Source organism: Solanum stenotomum, chromosome 2 (genome assembly GCF_019186545.1).
Source record: "Solanum stenotomum isolate F172 chromosome 2, ASM1918654v1, whole genome shotgun sequence".
In the NCBI taxonomy this organism is placed as follows: Eukaryota; Viridiplantae; Streptophyta; class Magnoliopsida; order Solanales; family Solanaceae; genus Solanum; species Solanum stenotomum.
In genome coordinates, this window is record NC_064283.1 from 47,637,742 (window position 1) to 47,653,570 (window position 15,829).

Consider the following 15,829-nt stretch of genomic DNA (forward strand, 5'->3'; position numbering starts at 1 on the left):
AACCATACACAAAAATAAAAGAAACAATTCATTTAAAATGTGAAAAAAGTGACAACAATCCATTCAAAACGAAAAATAGTTAGAATGACTTAAATTATTGAACTTTCGATCACTAAATTTACTATCAATAAAGCTTTAAAATTCACTATATTGGCCTAGAAGGAAGAGACAATAACATTTTCAGTCCCACAAAGAATTGTCATAGACATTCATATACATGAAATCAATAAGATAAATGTTTCATCTTGGGCATTTTTGCTTTCAATAAGTAAATTATAAAGAAATTTTAATGAAAATATATATAGGATCTTTAAAATTGTTTATAAAAACAATATATTAAGTATGTATATTAATAAAATATCTGTGTATAATTCATCGGTTCGGTTAAGTTATTTCTTTGATTTTTAAAAAATAAAATCATTACCAAACCAAATACTATCGGTTTTCAAAAATCTAAAGCCAAACCAAACCAAACCCAAATAAAATCGGTTTTATTTTATCGGTTTGGTTTGGTTTTTCGGTTTGGATCGGTTTTATCCAAACTGTGAACACCCCTACATAACAATATGTTTTTTCATGGATACTTCTAAAAATCATCTTTATATATAATCTTGTTCTTGTCCAATTAATTGTTGAATTTTATGATTTGTGGAATTAAAGTTTTTTCAATTTTATTTTTGGGAAAATTTAGGTTATTCAACTTTTTTTTTTGTTTTCTTTCTAAATCCTTTTCATATGTATATTTGCATCTCTTCTAAATTTTCTCTTATTCTCCTTAATTAACTCTATCTATGCAAGTCAGCTATAATTGTATGTTTATCGATTGATCCCTCCAATAATTTCTTTTAATATATAATTGTGTAGCATTTCTTGCCCCATTAATTTTGAAATTTCGTGATTTGTGGAACTAAAGTTTTTAAAACTTTTTTTGGCGAAAATTCAGGTTATAGTTTTTTGAAAATTTTGTTCTCAATTTCATGGGTAAGAAAGATTCTTGTAAGATCCTCGTAAAAAATCAGAATGTTGATTTTGATGAATACAACCCAATGTATGCCAATGAATTCCAATTTTCAATTTAAATTAAAGTATACAAGTTTATTATGTGAATACAAATCACTGAATACACATATGAATACGAACTAATGTATACATAGTGAATTTACCGTATACATAAACAAAATCACATGTACAATTAATGAATAAAATTTAATTTATATATGTATCATATTAATATCATTCTTGTATTCATTATAGTAATACGTATAATTGATGGTAATATTCTTATGTATACAATATAAAATTTATGTACACATGCTACAATTACTGTATAGATCAATAAAATTTACACACCTATTTTTATGAATATTTTTTTGTGTAGACGGTTAAATGAAGTTGAGTTTGAGAATTTAAATAAATTGAAAAGCTAATTTCCTTAATTATAGGAGTTAAAAACAAGGAAGAAAAAATAATCTCACATCTCCTTAATTAATGTTGGTTGGTTGCACATAGGGGTGTTCACGGTTTGGATAATAACCGATCCAAACCGAAAAATTGAACCAAACCGATTAAATAAACCGATTTTTATTTGGGTTAGGTGTGGTTCGGTTTTAGATTTTTAAAAATCGATAGTATATGGGTTGGTTATGGTTTTGTTCGGAAAAAATTGAAGAAATAACCGAACCGAACAAACAAATTATATACATATATATTATTAGTATACATAGATAATATATTATTTTTATAAACAATTTTAAAGCTCTTATATGTGTTTTCATCAAAATTTATTTATAATTTACTTATGAAGGAAAAAATGTCCAAGTGAGGATATTTATCTTATTGATTTTATGTATATGAGTGTGTCTATGACAATTCTTTATAAGATTGAAAATATCACTTTCTCTTTCTTCTAGGCCAAAATAATGAATTTTGAAGCTTTAGTCAAAGTAAATTCAATTATTGAAAGTTAGGTAATGTCAGTCATTCTAACTATTTTCATTTTAAATGGATTGTTGTCATTTTTTTCATGTTTTGAATGAATTATTTCTTTTATTTTTGTCTATGGTTAATAATCGAATAACCAAACCAAACTGAACCAAAATCGATAACAACCAAACCGATAAATATATACTACATTTGGTTTGGTTTTGATAATTTTAAAACCGATTAAGTTGGTTTGGTTTTGGTTTTGACCAATAACCTATACAAACTGTCACGCCCCAAACTCGAGGGCGCAACTGGCTCCTAATGCCAAATCTCAGGCCCGATCCGACCCTGGTGAACCATTTGCTACTAGCGCATGACAGCCACACGCAATCAAGAAATCAAACAAGTATATCTCGACTTAAAACTAAGCCATCGGCCGGCAAGGCCCCTGTCAACTGATCTATAAAAGAAATAGCTACTCCCAGGAGATCATATAACTAAATAGTCAACTAGCACATAAGTCTTGATTGGGCCGTTGAGGCCACCATGATATCTATACCAAAACTAAAAGCAGGTATATATCAATACAATACATCAAACAACTCGCAAGCTTCCGCAAACCAACAACATAGGCCAGCATGGCCATAACATAGCTATAAACCCCACACACTAGTCTGCAAGCCTTTAAGAGTAGTAAAGATTGGTGAGATAGGGGCCCAGCCTACCCATAAAGATATATACAACTAAAGGTAACAAACCTCCCAACTCTCGCAGCTCCAGAGGAAAGGAGCTAGCCAATCGGATAAAAGTCAATCCTGTTGCTGAGGAGATCTACTCAGTCGTCTGCCAGGACCTACATGCATGAATGCAGCGTCCCCAAGGCCATGGGGGCGTCAGTACAAAATAATGTACAAAGTATGAAAGGCAATAGACTATGATGAGGTATCCTGATATACTGGAATAATCCAATAAATAAATCAAGGCTAAGATAAGTGTACTGACCTGCTCTTAAATCTAAACTTATCAAAAATAATAAAACAACAACCTAACCAAGCCCCCATAAGCTCGGCAGGTACAAACAGCACACAAGACCACCTACTCAGGCCCCCATAAGCCCGGAAGGTGCCAATTAGCCTGTATACCCCTATCAGTAGTCCCCTAGCCCCGTAGGCAGTCACATAGCCCTCTTAGGCATTAATATAGCCCCGTAGATAGCACATAGCTCTCTTAGGCATCAACGTAGCTTATAGACAACTCATAACCCTCTTAGGCAACAACATGGCCATGTAGGAAGCACATAGCCTTCTTAGGCGTCAATATTGCCCTGTAGGCAACTCATAGCCCTGTTAGGCATCCATATAGCCCTATAGGTAGAACATAGCCCTTCTAGGCTTAGATCACATTCATGCAGCTAACCACAATAGCCCCAACGACAATAATAAAAATCCAACCGCTAAAAGAGAGCAATTTAGTTATAAGCAACCTATACAAATAGCCTCTAAGTCATGTCCAACATAGGGACGCTACTAACTGAATAAGAATCCCGACAAGGGAGTATTATATCAACTCGAGCAACCAACAATCAACAATCACGCTACAAGTATATCAAGGATAACAATCCAAATACATTGCTTCTAAGCTTTAAGGAAACATGTCGTAAGTAGGGAATAACCTTAACATACCTTTTTCGCTAAATTCACGTGGCCCAATGACTTTTACTCAATACTCTCTCGATACTACAACAAGGTAGGACCATAATCAACACACAAAAATAAAAGATACCATAACATTATGATAAAATATATGTATTTCCATCGCAAATTGCTATTTGCTGCTTATAAAAGGTAGAGTCGATGAAAGTAGGGTCTTGCCTCGATCTTAAGGTCGTAATACGCTTCAAAACCTTCAAATATATCCAAACCCTTGCTGTCCCAACACTAAAGTGTGATATGCTACGCAATCGATAAAACAAATTATACCATGATGATGAGCCCAACACGTAGAACAACTTTTGTCAAGGACTTAAGTCGAGAAAATCTATATTTCACTTGATCCTAGAAATGGGTTTCTCTATTTCTCTGTTTTTTTAGCTTAAAAATGGTGAAAAAGGTCGAAGGAAAATATATATGTAACATTCCACCGAATTAGGGCCCCACCTCACGTGCCTGCTTGCGCAGTCCCACAGAAATGTGAATATCTCTCTATTCTGAAGTCGTATGAACGAACGGTTTGATGCGTTGGAAACTAGACTCGTAGACCTTCGATTTCATAGCTCGCGGGAATCATAAATCTTAATAGATTGGGAGAAAACGTCCAAGACATTTGACTCAAATTGCAGACAAATCTTTAAAAAGGAATTTACGGTAACTTTTGCCAACTTTTATTTTGCCACTTACCTAACTTCAAAACTTGAGATACCACACTCTTGAACACTTAAAATATCACATAACACATCATTTTTAATTTATTACTCACCCTCCTTGTCTTTCCACAAAGATACGAGTTAATTTAGACGTTTTTAAAAGTCGAGGTGTTACAACCTTCTCCCCTTAGAAACATTCGTCCTCGAATGAAAAATCTGAGTCACGCTGTTCAATCCTTAGGAGCTGCCAAAATTTAGGCAGTGTATCCTTTGTAAATGTCACTACCCAGGAACCTGATATGTAAAATTTCTAACCTAGGTGTCTCATGTGACAACATAAATAGCTAAGCGTTATAGCTCCACCACAACAGTGCGAGCAAATATACAATGACAACCAAAATAATAATAATAAGCAATAGTATATATATAATATATATATAGGTATCTTACCTTACTGACCTAATATAAACATCACCCTGGGGTATGAAACAAGTGAGGATATTTGGACCTCATGCCATCCTCAGCTTCCCAGGTCACCTCTTCTCTATTTTTGTTCCTCCACAATACTTTAACCGAAGCCACCTCTTTGGTCCTCAATTTATGGACCTGCCGATCTAATATAGCAACTGGAGTTTCCTCGTAGGACAACTCCTCTGTGATTTGAACATCCTCAACTGGGACAACCCGAGAAGGGTCTCCTACACACTTCCGTAGCATCGATACATGGAAAACTGGATGAACAGATTTTAGCCCCGAAGGCAATTCTAACTCATAAGCCACTCGTCCTACCCTTCGAAAGATCCGTTATGGCCCAATGAATCATAGGCGAAAATTTAAAGAATACCCAGTCATTGATGCAAAACTCTAAGTCCCTTCGTCGCACATCTGAGTATGATTTCTGTTGGCTTTGAGCTGTTAGCAGCCTCTCCCGAATGAACTTAACTTTATCCACTGTCTGCTGGACTAAGTTGGGTCCAATCAACCCTGACTCACCTACCTCGAACCATCCAATGAGGGATCTACATTTTCTCCCATACAAAGCCTCATAAGGTGTCATCCCGATGCTGGAATGATAACTATTATTGTATGCAAACTTTATAATAGGTAAGTGGTCATCCCAATTCCCCTTGAAGTCTAGAGCGCACACCCGTAACATATCTTCGAGTGTCAAAATTGTGCGCTCAGCCTGGCTATCTGTTTGAGGGTGAAAGGTAGTACTAAGATTAACCTGTGTTCCCAGTCCTTTCTGGAAGGACTTCCAGAAGTTGGCGGTAAATTGTGTGCCTCTATCAGAGATAATAGATACTGGGACACCGTGTAGCCTTACAATCTCTCTAATATAGAGCCCTGCATAGTCTTTGGCCCAAAAAGTAGCCCTGACTGTAAAAAGTGGGTTGATTTTGTTAGTCTATCAACAATTACCCAAATAGAGTCAAACTTGCGACGCGATTGAGGTAACCCTGTAATAAAATCCATATTAATTGCTTCCCACTTCCACAAAGGAATGACTATCTCCTGAACTAGCCCAACGGGCTTTTGGTGCTCAACCTTCACCTGTTGGCGTTTAGGACACTGTGCCACAAATTCAGCAACGTCCTTCTTCATCCCATGCCACCAATAGATCTCCTTAATATCATGGTATATCTTCGTCGAACCAAGGTGAATAGAATAACGAGAATGATGTGCCTCTTCCATAATTCGATGTGGAAGCCCTGTAACATTAGGAACACACAATCGACTGCTATATCTGAGAACTCTATCTTCTGCTATATCAAATGCTAAAGACTGTGTATCCTGAGCCTTGACTCTAAGCTTCTCTAAGCTAGGATCCTCTTGTTGTCGTGATTTTACTTCTACAACTAGAGATGATACGGTTGTATCCTGAATTGTAACCTCACTATCGTCTGCCTCTAACAATCTGACTCCTAAGCTAGCTAACTGATGAAGCTCTCGCGCTAGCTCCCGCTTCTCAACACCTAAGTGGGATAAACTACCCATAGATTTTCGACTAAGGGCATCGACTACCACATTCGCCTTTCCTGGATGATATAAAATATCCACGTCGTAGTTTTTCAATAACTCAAGCCATCGACGCTGTAGCAAATTTAACTCCTTCTGTCTAAATATCTATTGAAGGCTCTTAGGATCTGTGAAGATGTCAACATGAACGCCATACAAATAGTGTCTCCAGATCATTAACGCATGCACAACTGCAGCCAACTCTAAATCGTGGGTCGGATAGTTCTTCTCATGCTTCCTCAACTGCCTTGAAGCATATGCGATAACCTTACCATGTTGCATTAGAACACATCCCAACCCAATACTAGAAGCATCACAATACACCACATAGCCTTCTGAACCGTCTGGTAATGCAAGAACTGTTGCTGATGTCAACCTGTCCTTCAGCTCTTGGAAATTGTGCTCGCAAGCCTCAGTCCAATGGAACTTAGTTGCTTTTTAAGTCAGCTTCGTTAATGGGCCTGAAATTGAAGAAAATCCCTCTACAAACCTTCTGTAGTACCCAGCTAACCCTAAGAAACTACGAACCTCAGTCGGAGTCATGGGTCTGGGCCAAGTCTTTACGGCCTCAATCTTTTGTGTATCAATCGCAATGCCTGCATCTGATACAATATGGCCTAAGAAAGCTACAGAGTCTAACCAAAACTCACACTTAGAAAACTTTGCATAAAGTTCTCGATCTCGAAGAACCTGAAGGTCTGCTCGCAGATGATTTGCATGCTCATCTTTTGAACGTGAATACACCAAAATATCATCAATAAATACAATCACAAACAAGTCTAGATACGACCTGAATATACTATTCATCAGGTCCATGAACACTGCTGGGGAATTATTTAATCCAAAAGACATTACCAAGAACTCAAAGTGTCCATATCTAGTTCTAAAAGCTGTCTTTGGAACGTCTTTCTCCCGAACTCGTATCTGGTGGTACCCAGATCTTAAATCAATCTTTAAGAAACACTTAGCACCTTGTAACTGATCAAACAAGTCATCTATCCTCGGAAGGGGATACTTATTCTTTATAGTTGCCTTATTCAGTTGTCGATAATCGATACACATTCTTAGTGAGCCATCTTTCTTCCTTACGAACAACACTGGTGCACCCCATGGTGAAGCACTAGGCCTAATAAAGCATTTATCTAGCAAGTCTTTCAGCTGATCCTTCAACTCCTTTAGCTCAGCAAGAGCCATTATATAAGGAGGGATAGATATGAGTTGTGTACTTGGTAGCATATCGATAGCAAAATCAATTTCCCGTTCTGGAGGGATACTAGGGAGTTCGTCTGGAAATACATCTAGAAACTCATTAACTACCGGAATAGACTGAAGAGTCAGTGGTTCTGCATCTATAGCATGAACGTGAACAAGATGATAAATACAACCCTTGGTAATCATCCTCTTTGCTTTAAGATAAGAAATAAACCTACCTTTCGGCGTTGCTGCATCGCCTTTCTATTCCTGAAATGCCTCTCCTGGAAAGTGGAATCTAACAATCTTTGTCCGACACTCAACATTAGCATAACAAGATGCTAACCAGTCCATACCCATCATGACGTCAAAATCAACCATCTCTAATTCTACCAAGTTTACAGAGGTCTGACTGTCGATAATTTCTACCGTGCAACCTCGATAGACTCTCCTGGCAATAATAGACTCACCAACTGGTGTAGATACAATAAAGGGTCGATCTAATGACTCTGCTACTATACATAACCTCCCCGCAATAAATAGAGTAACATAAGACAAAGTAGATCCAGGATCTATCAAAGCATAAACACAATGAGAGCAAACAATCAATGTACCTGTCACAACATCTGGTGATGACTCTGAGTCTTGTTGGCCGGTTAATGAATATTTACGGTTTTGTCCACTACCAGAACTAGATGCTCCCTCTCTGCCTCCGCCTCCGCCTCTACCCCTACATGCTGAAGTATGGGGTCCACGCCCTGTAGACTGTGCTGATGAGGAGGAACCTACTGCTGACCTGGTCGACTGACATGTACCACCCTGACCTATGGTAGGGCAGTTTCTCCACCCATGCCCCTCCTGTCCACAAGAATAACAAATTGTGGAACCCTGTCTGCACCTCCCGAAATGCATCCTACCACAAGTAATGCAACGCGGTGGGGATGTCCTAGCCTAGCCTGAACCCCTATGCTGCTGCAATCCTGATGCTCGTGAACCCTCACCTGAGCTTGACTGTTCTGATGATCAAATCTACTACCCTGGAACTGCTGTGGTGGAGGTCTAGGTGGCCTCATAAAATATCGGGGTCTGGGACCACCCTGAAAATCTCCCTGCGAACCAGCGGGCCTAGCCCTCTTCTGTCTCTCTCTCTCGACCCTCTCACTCGTATACTGTAGATGTCGGCGATCCTCTATGCCCTGTGCGAAGGCCTGAATCCGCGAGATATCCATATTATCATTTAGCGCAGCGGTAGAACAAGCCTCGATATAGTCTGAGTCAAGCCCTCCCACAAATCTACGCACCCTGTCATGCATCGTATCAACAAATGCTGGTGCATATCTAGCCAATGAATCAAATCTCAGCCCGTACTCTCGGACACTCATGCCACCCTGTCGGAGGTTCAGAAACTGGTCCACCCGGCCATCCCTAATCTCTCGAGGCAAATAGTGATCTATGAAAGCTTCTGTAAAGCTATCCCAAGTGGGTAGAGATGTATCTTTTTCCCTAGATCTCTCCCAACTTTCATACCACAATACTGCAACATCACGCAATCGAAATGATGCTAACTCAACTGACTCAGTCGCTGAGGCATGCATGACTCTGAAGATCCTATGAAGCTGATCAACAAAGTGCTGAGGGTCTTCTCTGCGATCTGTCCCTGTAAACTGTGGAGGATTCAAGGCAAGAAATTCATGAACTCTTGAACTTTCGGGCCCTTCAGAAGGTCCGGCAATATCTGGCGCAACTGATTGGCACTGTGCAGCTACTAACTGTGCTAACATATATACTACACTCTTGAAATCCTGATCAGATGGAATAGGAGGAACTAGAGGTGGTACTGCTGGTGGAGCCGGAAGTCTTGTAGCCCTCGGAGGCTCCTGAAGTTGTGGAGAAGCTATAGGGGGCTGAGAAGATGTCTCCCCCTAGGTCTCACAATGGGCCACCTCCATATGTGGTACTTTGTCGGTACCCTCGCTTGCAGTTGTATCTAGCCCCTGTCTAGTTATGGTCTGTCTAGTGTCAGTCATCGCTATCTACATACAAGTATCAATCATAAGCCAAAAACCTCAACCCTTAAGACACCGCTCTATAGCACGAGGTGAGCAAAAGAAGGATAGCCATTCTAACATGCTCGGCAACTTCTTGCTTATCAAATGTGGTGCACAACACATTTATAAACAAGACTCTACTAGACATGGCTTGCAGACTCCCTAGGATATGATGTTGCTCTGATACCAAGTTTTGTTACGCCCCAAACTCGAGGGCGCAACTGATTCCTAATGCCAAAACTCAGGCCTGAGCCGACCCTGCTGAACCATTTGCTACTAGCGCATGATAGTCACACGCAATCAATAAATCAAACAAGTATATCTCGGCTTAAAAGTAAGCCATTGGCCGGCAAGGCCCCTGTCAACTGATCTATAAAAGAAACAACTACTCCCACGAGATCATATAAATAAATAGTCAACTAGCACAGAAGTCCTGATTGAGCCGTCGAGGCCACCATGATATCGATACCAAAACTAAAAGTAGGTATATATCAATACAGTACATCAAACAACTCACAAGCTTCCGCAAACCAACAACATAGGCCAGCATGGCCATAACGTAGCTATAAACCCCACACACTAGTCTGCAAGCCTTTAAGAGTAGTAAATATTGGTGGGACAGGGCCCCAGCCTACCCATAAAGATATATACAACAAAAGGTAACAAACCTACCAACTCTGGCAGCTCCGGAGGAAAGGGGATAGCCAACCGGATAAAAGTCAATCTTGCTACTAAGGAGGTCTACTCAGTCGTCTGTTAGGACCTGCATACATGAATGCAGTACCCCCAAGGCCATGGGGCGTCAGTACAAAATAATGTACAGAGTATGAAAGGCAATAAACTATGATGAGGTATCTTGATATACTGGAATAATCCAATAAATAAATCAAGGCTAAGATAAGTGTACTGACCTGCTCCTAAATCTAAACTTATCAAAAATAATAAAACAACAACCTAACCAAGCCCCCATAAGCTCGGCAGGTACAAACAACACACAAGACCACCTACTCAGGCCCCCATAAGCCCGGAAGGTACCAATCAGCCTATATACCCCTATCAGTAGTCCCCTAGCCCCGTAGGCAGTCACATAACCCTCTTAGGCATTAATATAGCCCCCGTAAGTAGCACATAGCTCTCTTAGGCATCAATGTAGCTTATAGATAACTCATAGCCCTCTTAGGCAACAACATGACCCTGTAGGAAGCACATAGCCTTCTTAGGCGTCAATATAGCCCTGTAGGCAACTCATAGCCCTGTTAGGCATCAATATAGCCCTATAGGCAGAACATAACCCTTCTAGGCATAGATCACATTCATGCAGCTAATCACAATAGCCCCAACGGCAATAATAACAATCCAACCGCTAAAAGCGAGCAATTTAGTTATAGGCAATCTATACAAATAGCCTCTAAGTCGTGTCCAACATAGGGACGCTACTAACTGAATAAGAATCCCGACAAGGAAGGATTATATCAACTCGAGCAGCCAACAATCAACAATCACGGCTACAAGTATATCAAGGATAACAACCCAAATACATTGCTTCTAAGCTTTAAGGAAACATGTCGTAAGTAGGGAATAGCCTTAACATACCTTTTTCGCTAAATTCACGTGGCCCAATGACTTTTACTCAATACTCTCTCGATACTACAACAAGGTAGGACAATAATCAACACACAAAAATAAAAGATACCATGACAATACGATAAAATATATGTATTTCAGTCGCAAATTGCTATTTGTTGCTTATAAAAGCTAGAGTCGATGAAAGAACGGTCTTACCTCGATCTTAAGGTCGTAATACGCATCAAAACCTTCAAATGTATCCAAACCCTTGTTGTCCCAACACTAAAGTGTTATATGCTACGCAATCGATAAAACAAATTATATCACGATGATGAGCCCAACGTGTAGAACAATTTTCGTCAAGGACTTAAGTCGAGAAAATCTATATTTCACTTGATCCTAGAAATGAGTTTCTCTATTTCTCTATTTTTTTTAGCTTAAAAATGGTGAAAAAGGTCGAAGGAGAAGATATATGTAACATTCCACCGACTTAGGGCCCCACCTCACTTGCCTGCTTGCGCAGTCCCATGAAAATGCGAATATCTCTCTATTCTGAAGTCGTATGAATGAACGGTTTGATGCGTTGGGAACTAGACTCGTAGACCTTCGATTTCATAGCTCGCGGGGACCATAACTTTTAATAGATTGGGAGAAAACGTCCGTGACATTTGACTCAAATTTCAGACAAATCTTTAAAAAGGAATTTACGGTAACTTTCGCCAACTTTTATTTTGTCACTTACCTAATTTCAAAACTTGAGATACCATAAATATCACATAACACATAATTTTTAATTTATTACTCACCCTCCTTGTCTTTCCACGAACATACGAGTTAATTTTGACGTTTTTAAAAGTCGAGGTGTTACATAAACCGACCCGTGAACACCCCTAGTTGCATATGATTAAAAGAAAAAAACTATAAAAAGTTGGTTTTATTTCTTTTAGGCAAATACTTGCTAACTTATTTTAAACTATTAATTGTTAATTAATATTGGGCTATATGTTGCCAATTGTATATAATAGTTGTGTGTCTGTGTCAATTCCTCGAATGAGTTAAAGATGAGAAGAAAATGAAAGTGAAATCAATTGAGTCCTCCTAGTTAGGGATGTTCCTGGTTCGGTTTGGATCAGTTACTGACTAAAATCAAAATTACCAATCTAGTCAATTTTTTAAATTTCTAAAATCAACCAAACCAAACGACAAAAATAAACGTCGATTTGGTTATTATCGGTTTGGTTCAATTTTTCTAGTTTATTCGGTTTGAAAGTAATAATTTTATTCAAGACACACTTATCTCGATAGACACGAACACCTAGTACATGAGCAATCCACAAAAAACTATTGTCGATTTAATCAAGCAATACTAACTTATCGGTTAGAGGGTAGGTAAAGACTAAAATGAATTTTGATAGACTTGGACTTAGGATTGTTATAGTTGGACTAAAGTGTTGGGCTTGAGAAAATGGTAAAGTTAAAGATTTCAGTTAATTAAAATTTAACAAAATATTTATATTTTATGTATGAATTATATATAAATTATAATTTATATATCTAATTTATCGGTTCGATTTGGTTATTTTTGCGGTTGTTTTTTAGTAAAATCAAAATCAAACCAAATGGTATCAGTTTTCAAAATTTAAAACCAAACCTAACCAAACCAAATCAAATATCGATTTTTTTAATCGGTTCGATTCGAATTGCGATTCGATTTGATTTTTTTAACCATAACCATGAACAATCCTACTCCTAGTCATGATAATGAAGGATAACATGAAGTAATAATTCCTCATCTTTTAACATGTGTGTATAAAGGAATACTGACTTATTAAGTTATTATATGTTTAATTTGTACATTATAGATCAAAACGAATGTAATTACAAATTAGGAAATTAAGTAAATTTGATTGTTCAATTTTTAATATTTCCACTATATCCAATTATTTTAAGCTCAGTTACTAAATTGCTAAAAATGTGAGTTTTACGGATACTTCATTTTTTAGTTTAACTTCTGTTATGGATAAAAAAAAACATGCATCAAATATCTTATGTGTTCATATCTTATGTGCAACATATCTTATGTGATTATTTAAAATATAAAATAATTCAGCATACAAGTTCAATGTCCGTGGTGTGAAACTAGTTATATCAAAATTGTGTCACATTTGTTTTATAATTGTATCACAATTATATCATAATTGTATCTAACTTGTGTCGAATACATTTATGATTAAAATAATGTGTATATATAATTTTTATATATATATGATACGACAGGTGATGGATTTTATAAAAAATAAATAAATAGAAAATATAACATAGGAGACAAGCATACGTGAATGTATTTACTATTAAATCAATTGTATTCGTCATACAATTATCAATCAGATATACAAATAAATTTTTATCTCTCTCTCCCAGATCTTGCTCACCTTCATAGTACCTTCATCCTCCATCTCCTCTCCTCTCTCTCCCAGATCTTACTTAATTACGATTTATAGCTACATGTTAGAAGAAGGACAAAGGCAAACAAGATTGGAACTAAATCATTATTGTTGTTTATTATTAAATATTAATATTATGCACGCACGCGCGCGTGTACGCAAACACACACACACACACATATATTTGTATGTTATTGTTATAGTTTGCATAATTGAGCTCCATAGCAAACATAAATATGTATATTTCGCTATACATATACAAAAGAAAGCAGTTGTATATAATTTGTTTCTGTTTCGGTATACATATACAAAAGATCAATTGTATAATCTGTGTTTGTATAAAGCGAGAAAGGCAAAAGAGAATTGGGCAGGAGAATATTTGTATTGCATAATTATAAGTGTATAAGACGAAGATATATGTATTTGCATGTGTATATATACAATTTTCTCTTGCTTTATACAAACAGAAACACAATTTATACATTTCTGTTTGTATAAGCGAGAGAGGCGAGGGAGAGATTGACAAGCGAGATCTGGGAGAGTGGCGAGCGAGATCTGGGAGAGGGGAACGAAAATATATGTATATATACAATTCTCTCGCTTTATATAAACACAAACACATTTTATACATTTGCATTTGTATAAAAAGCAAGAGATGCGAGGAAGAAAACGAGAGTGGCGAGCGAGATTTACCAGGAGAGAGACGAAATAGAAACAGTTTGCTATGGGGTACAATTAAATCAAACTATGTTCATAGCATTTAATTTGAATTAATAGTTTGCTATTGTATACAATTTTCCCTATATTGTATTCATAGTAACTATAGTGGGCCTGGGCCTATTTTTTTTAGAAACTATAATGGGCCTAGGCCTCTAATTAAGGTTTAACTATAATAATAAGGGAAAATTTTCAAAACAACAATATTTTAGCTTTTAATGGGACTCATTAGCAATAGTTTCACTATTTATTTAAAATGTCAATATTTTAGTTTATTAAGGGCTAAGTTATGTATTTATTTTATTTTGATTAATTTGAAAGAATACAAATAATTAGTAACAGAATAGAGAAAATCATGGAACATAAAATTTCAAAAAAGGTAAAAAAAAAAAAATTAAATTTAGCATCAGTTACGTTTTTAAAAGAGCATATGTTGCCATTTTTCTTTCTAGCGTTTTTTTCCTTTGTTCTTAAGAATTTCAATTTTTTTTTTGAAAATAGTAGTTTGTATTTTATATCTTATATGAGTGGAAGTGTTGTTCTAAATATAATTTTTATGTTATAGCTATAATATACAAATATAATTTTTATATTTGTTATGTGTGAAAGCTGCTCTAAAAAAATTAGAGTACTTACCAAAAATTAGAGTATACATGCAAAAAAGGCAAATTATGCAAAGTTACCACTCGATCCTTATCTTTACGCAAAAATATGGTCCAATTTTTAAAATGGATAATGCTAAATGGTCAGAAAATTTGGCCAGAAATTTAAAAAGTTTATAAAAACTTTTTTATTTTAAAATAAATTGATTTTTTTTCATTTTTTAATTAAAAAATATTAAGTTAAAAAGGTAAAAATGTTAAAAAAAAATAACATAGGCAAAACCAAAATCTGACCAAATTTTCTAGGCAAAAGGATTTTTCCTTTTAAAATTATCAAAATTGGCCAAATAGGTTGATCTTCTTTCTTTCAATTTTGCCATTAAGGACTGCTCTAGTTCTTCTTCTTCCTTTCAATTCGCCATTAATGGCGGCTGCTACTGCTGCTTCTTGTTCTTCATTCCCTTTTATTTTCTTGTTCTGCTTCCCCATTCTTCTTCTTCTCCTTTTTCTTAAAAAAATCGATGTATTGAAAATATGAATTGTTTCGAACAAATTATATATCAAAAGACTCAAAACATTGAGAGGATTTCATATCTAAATTTTGGGACTATTTAGAAGTGATTTTGAGTTGATCGAGATTGAATTTGTCAATGTATACTTCATGTATAGTTAAACTATATTCAACTTTTAGAATGTATCATAATGTATAGTTAGGGGTCGTTTGGTAGAGTGTATAAGAATAATGTTGAATATGATGTATTAGTAATGCATGCATTAGTAATGCAAGCATTAGTAATGCTTGCATTAGTTATGCTTGCATTATTTCTTATACATTGTTTGGTTTGATGTATTGGAAATAGCAAGCCTTGTATAAAGACTATTAAAAAAATATTTGTTTACAAAAATACCCCCACATTCTTTTACAAAAATAATAATAATAATAATAATAATAATAAT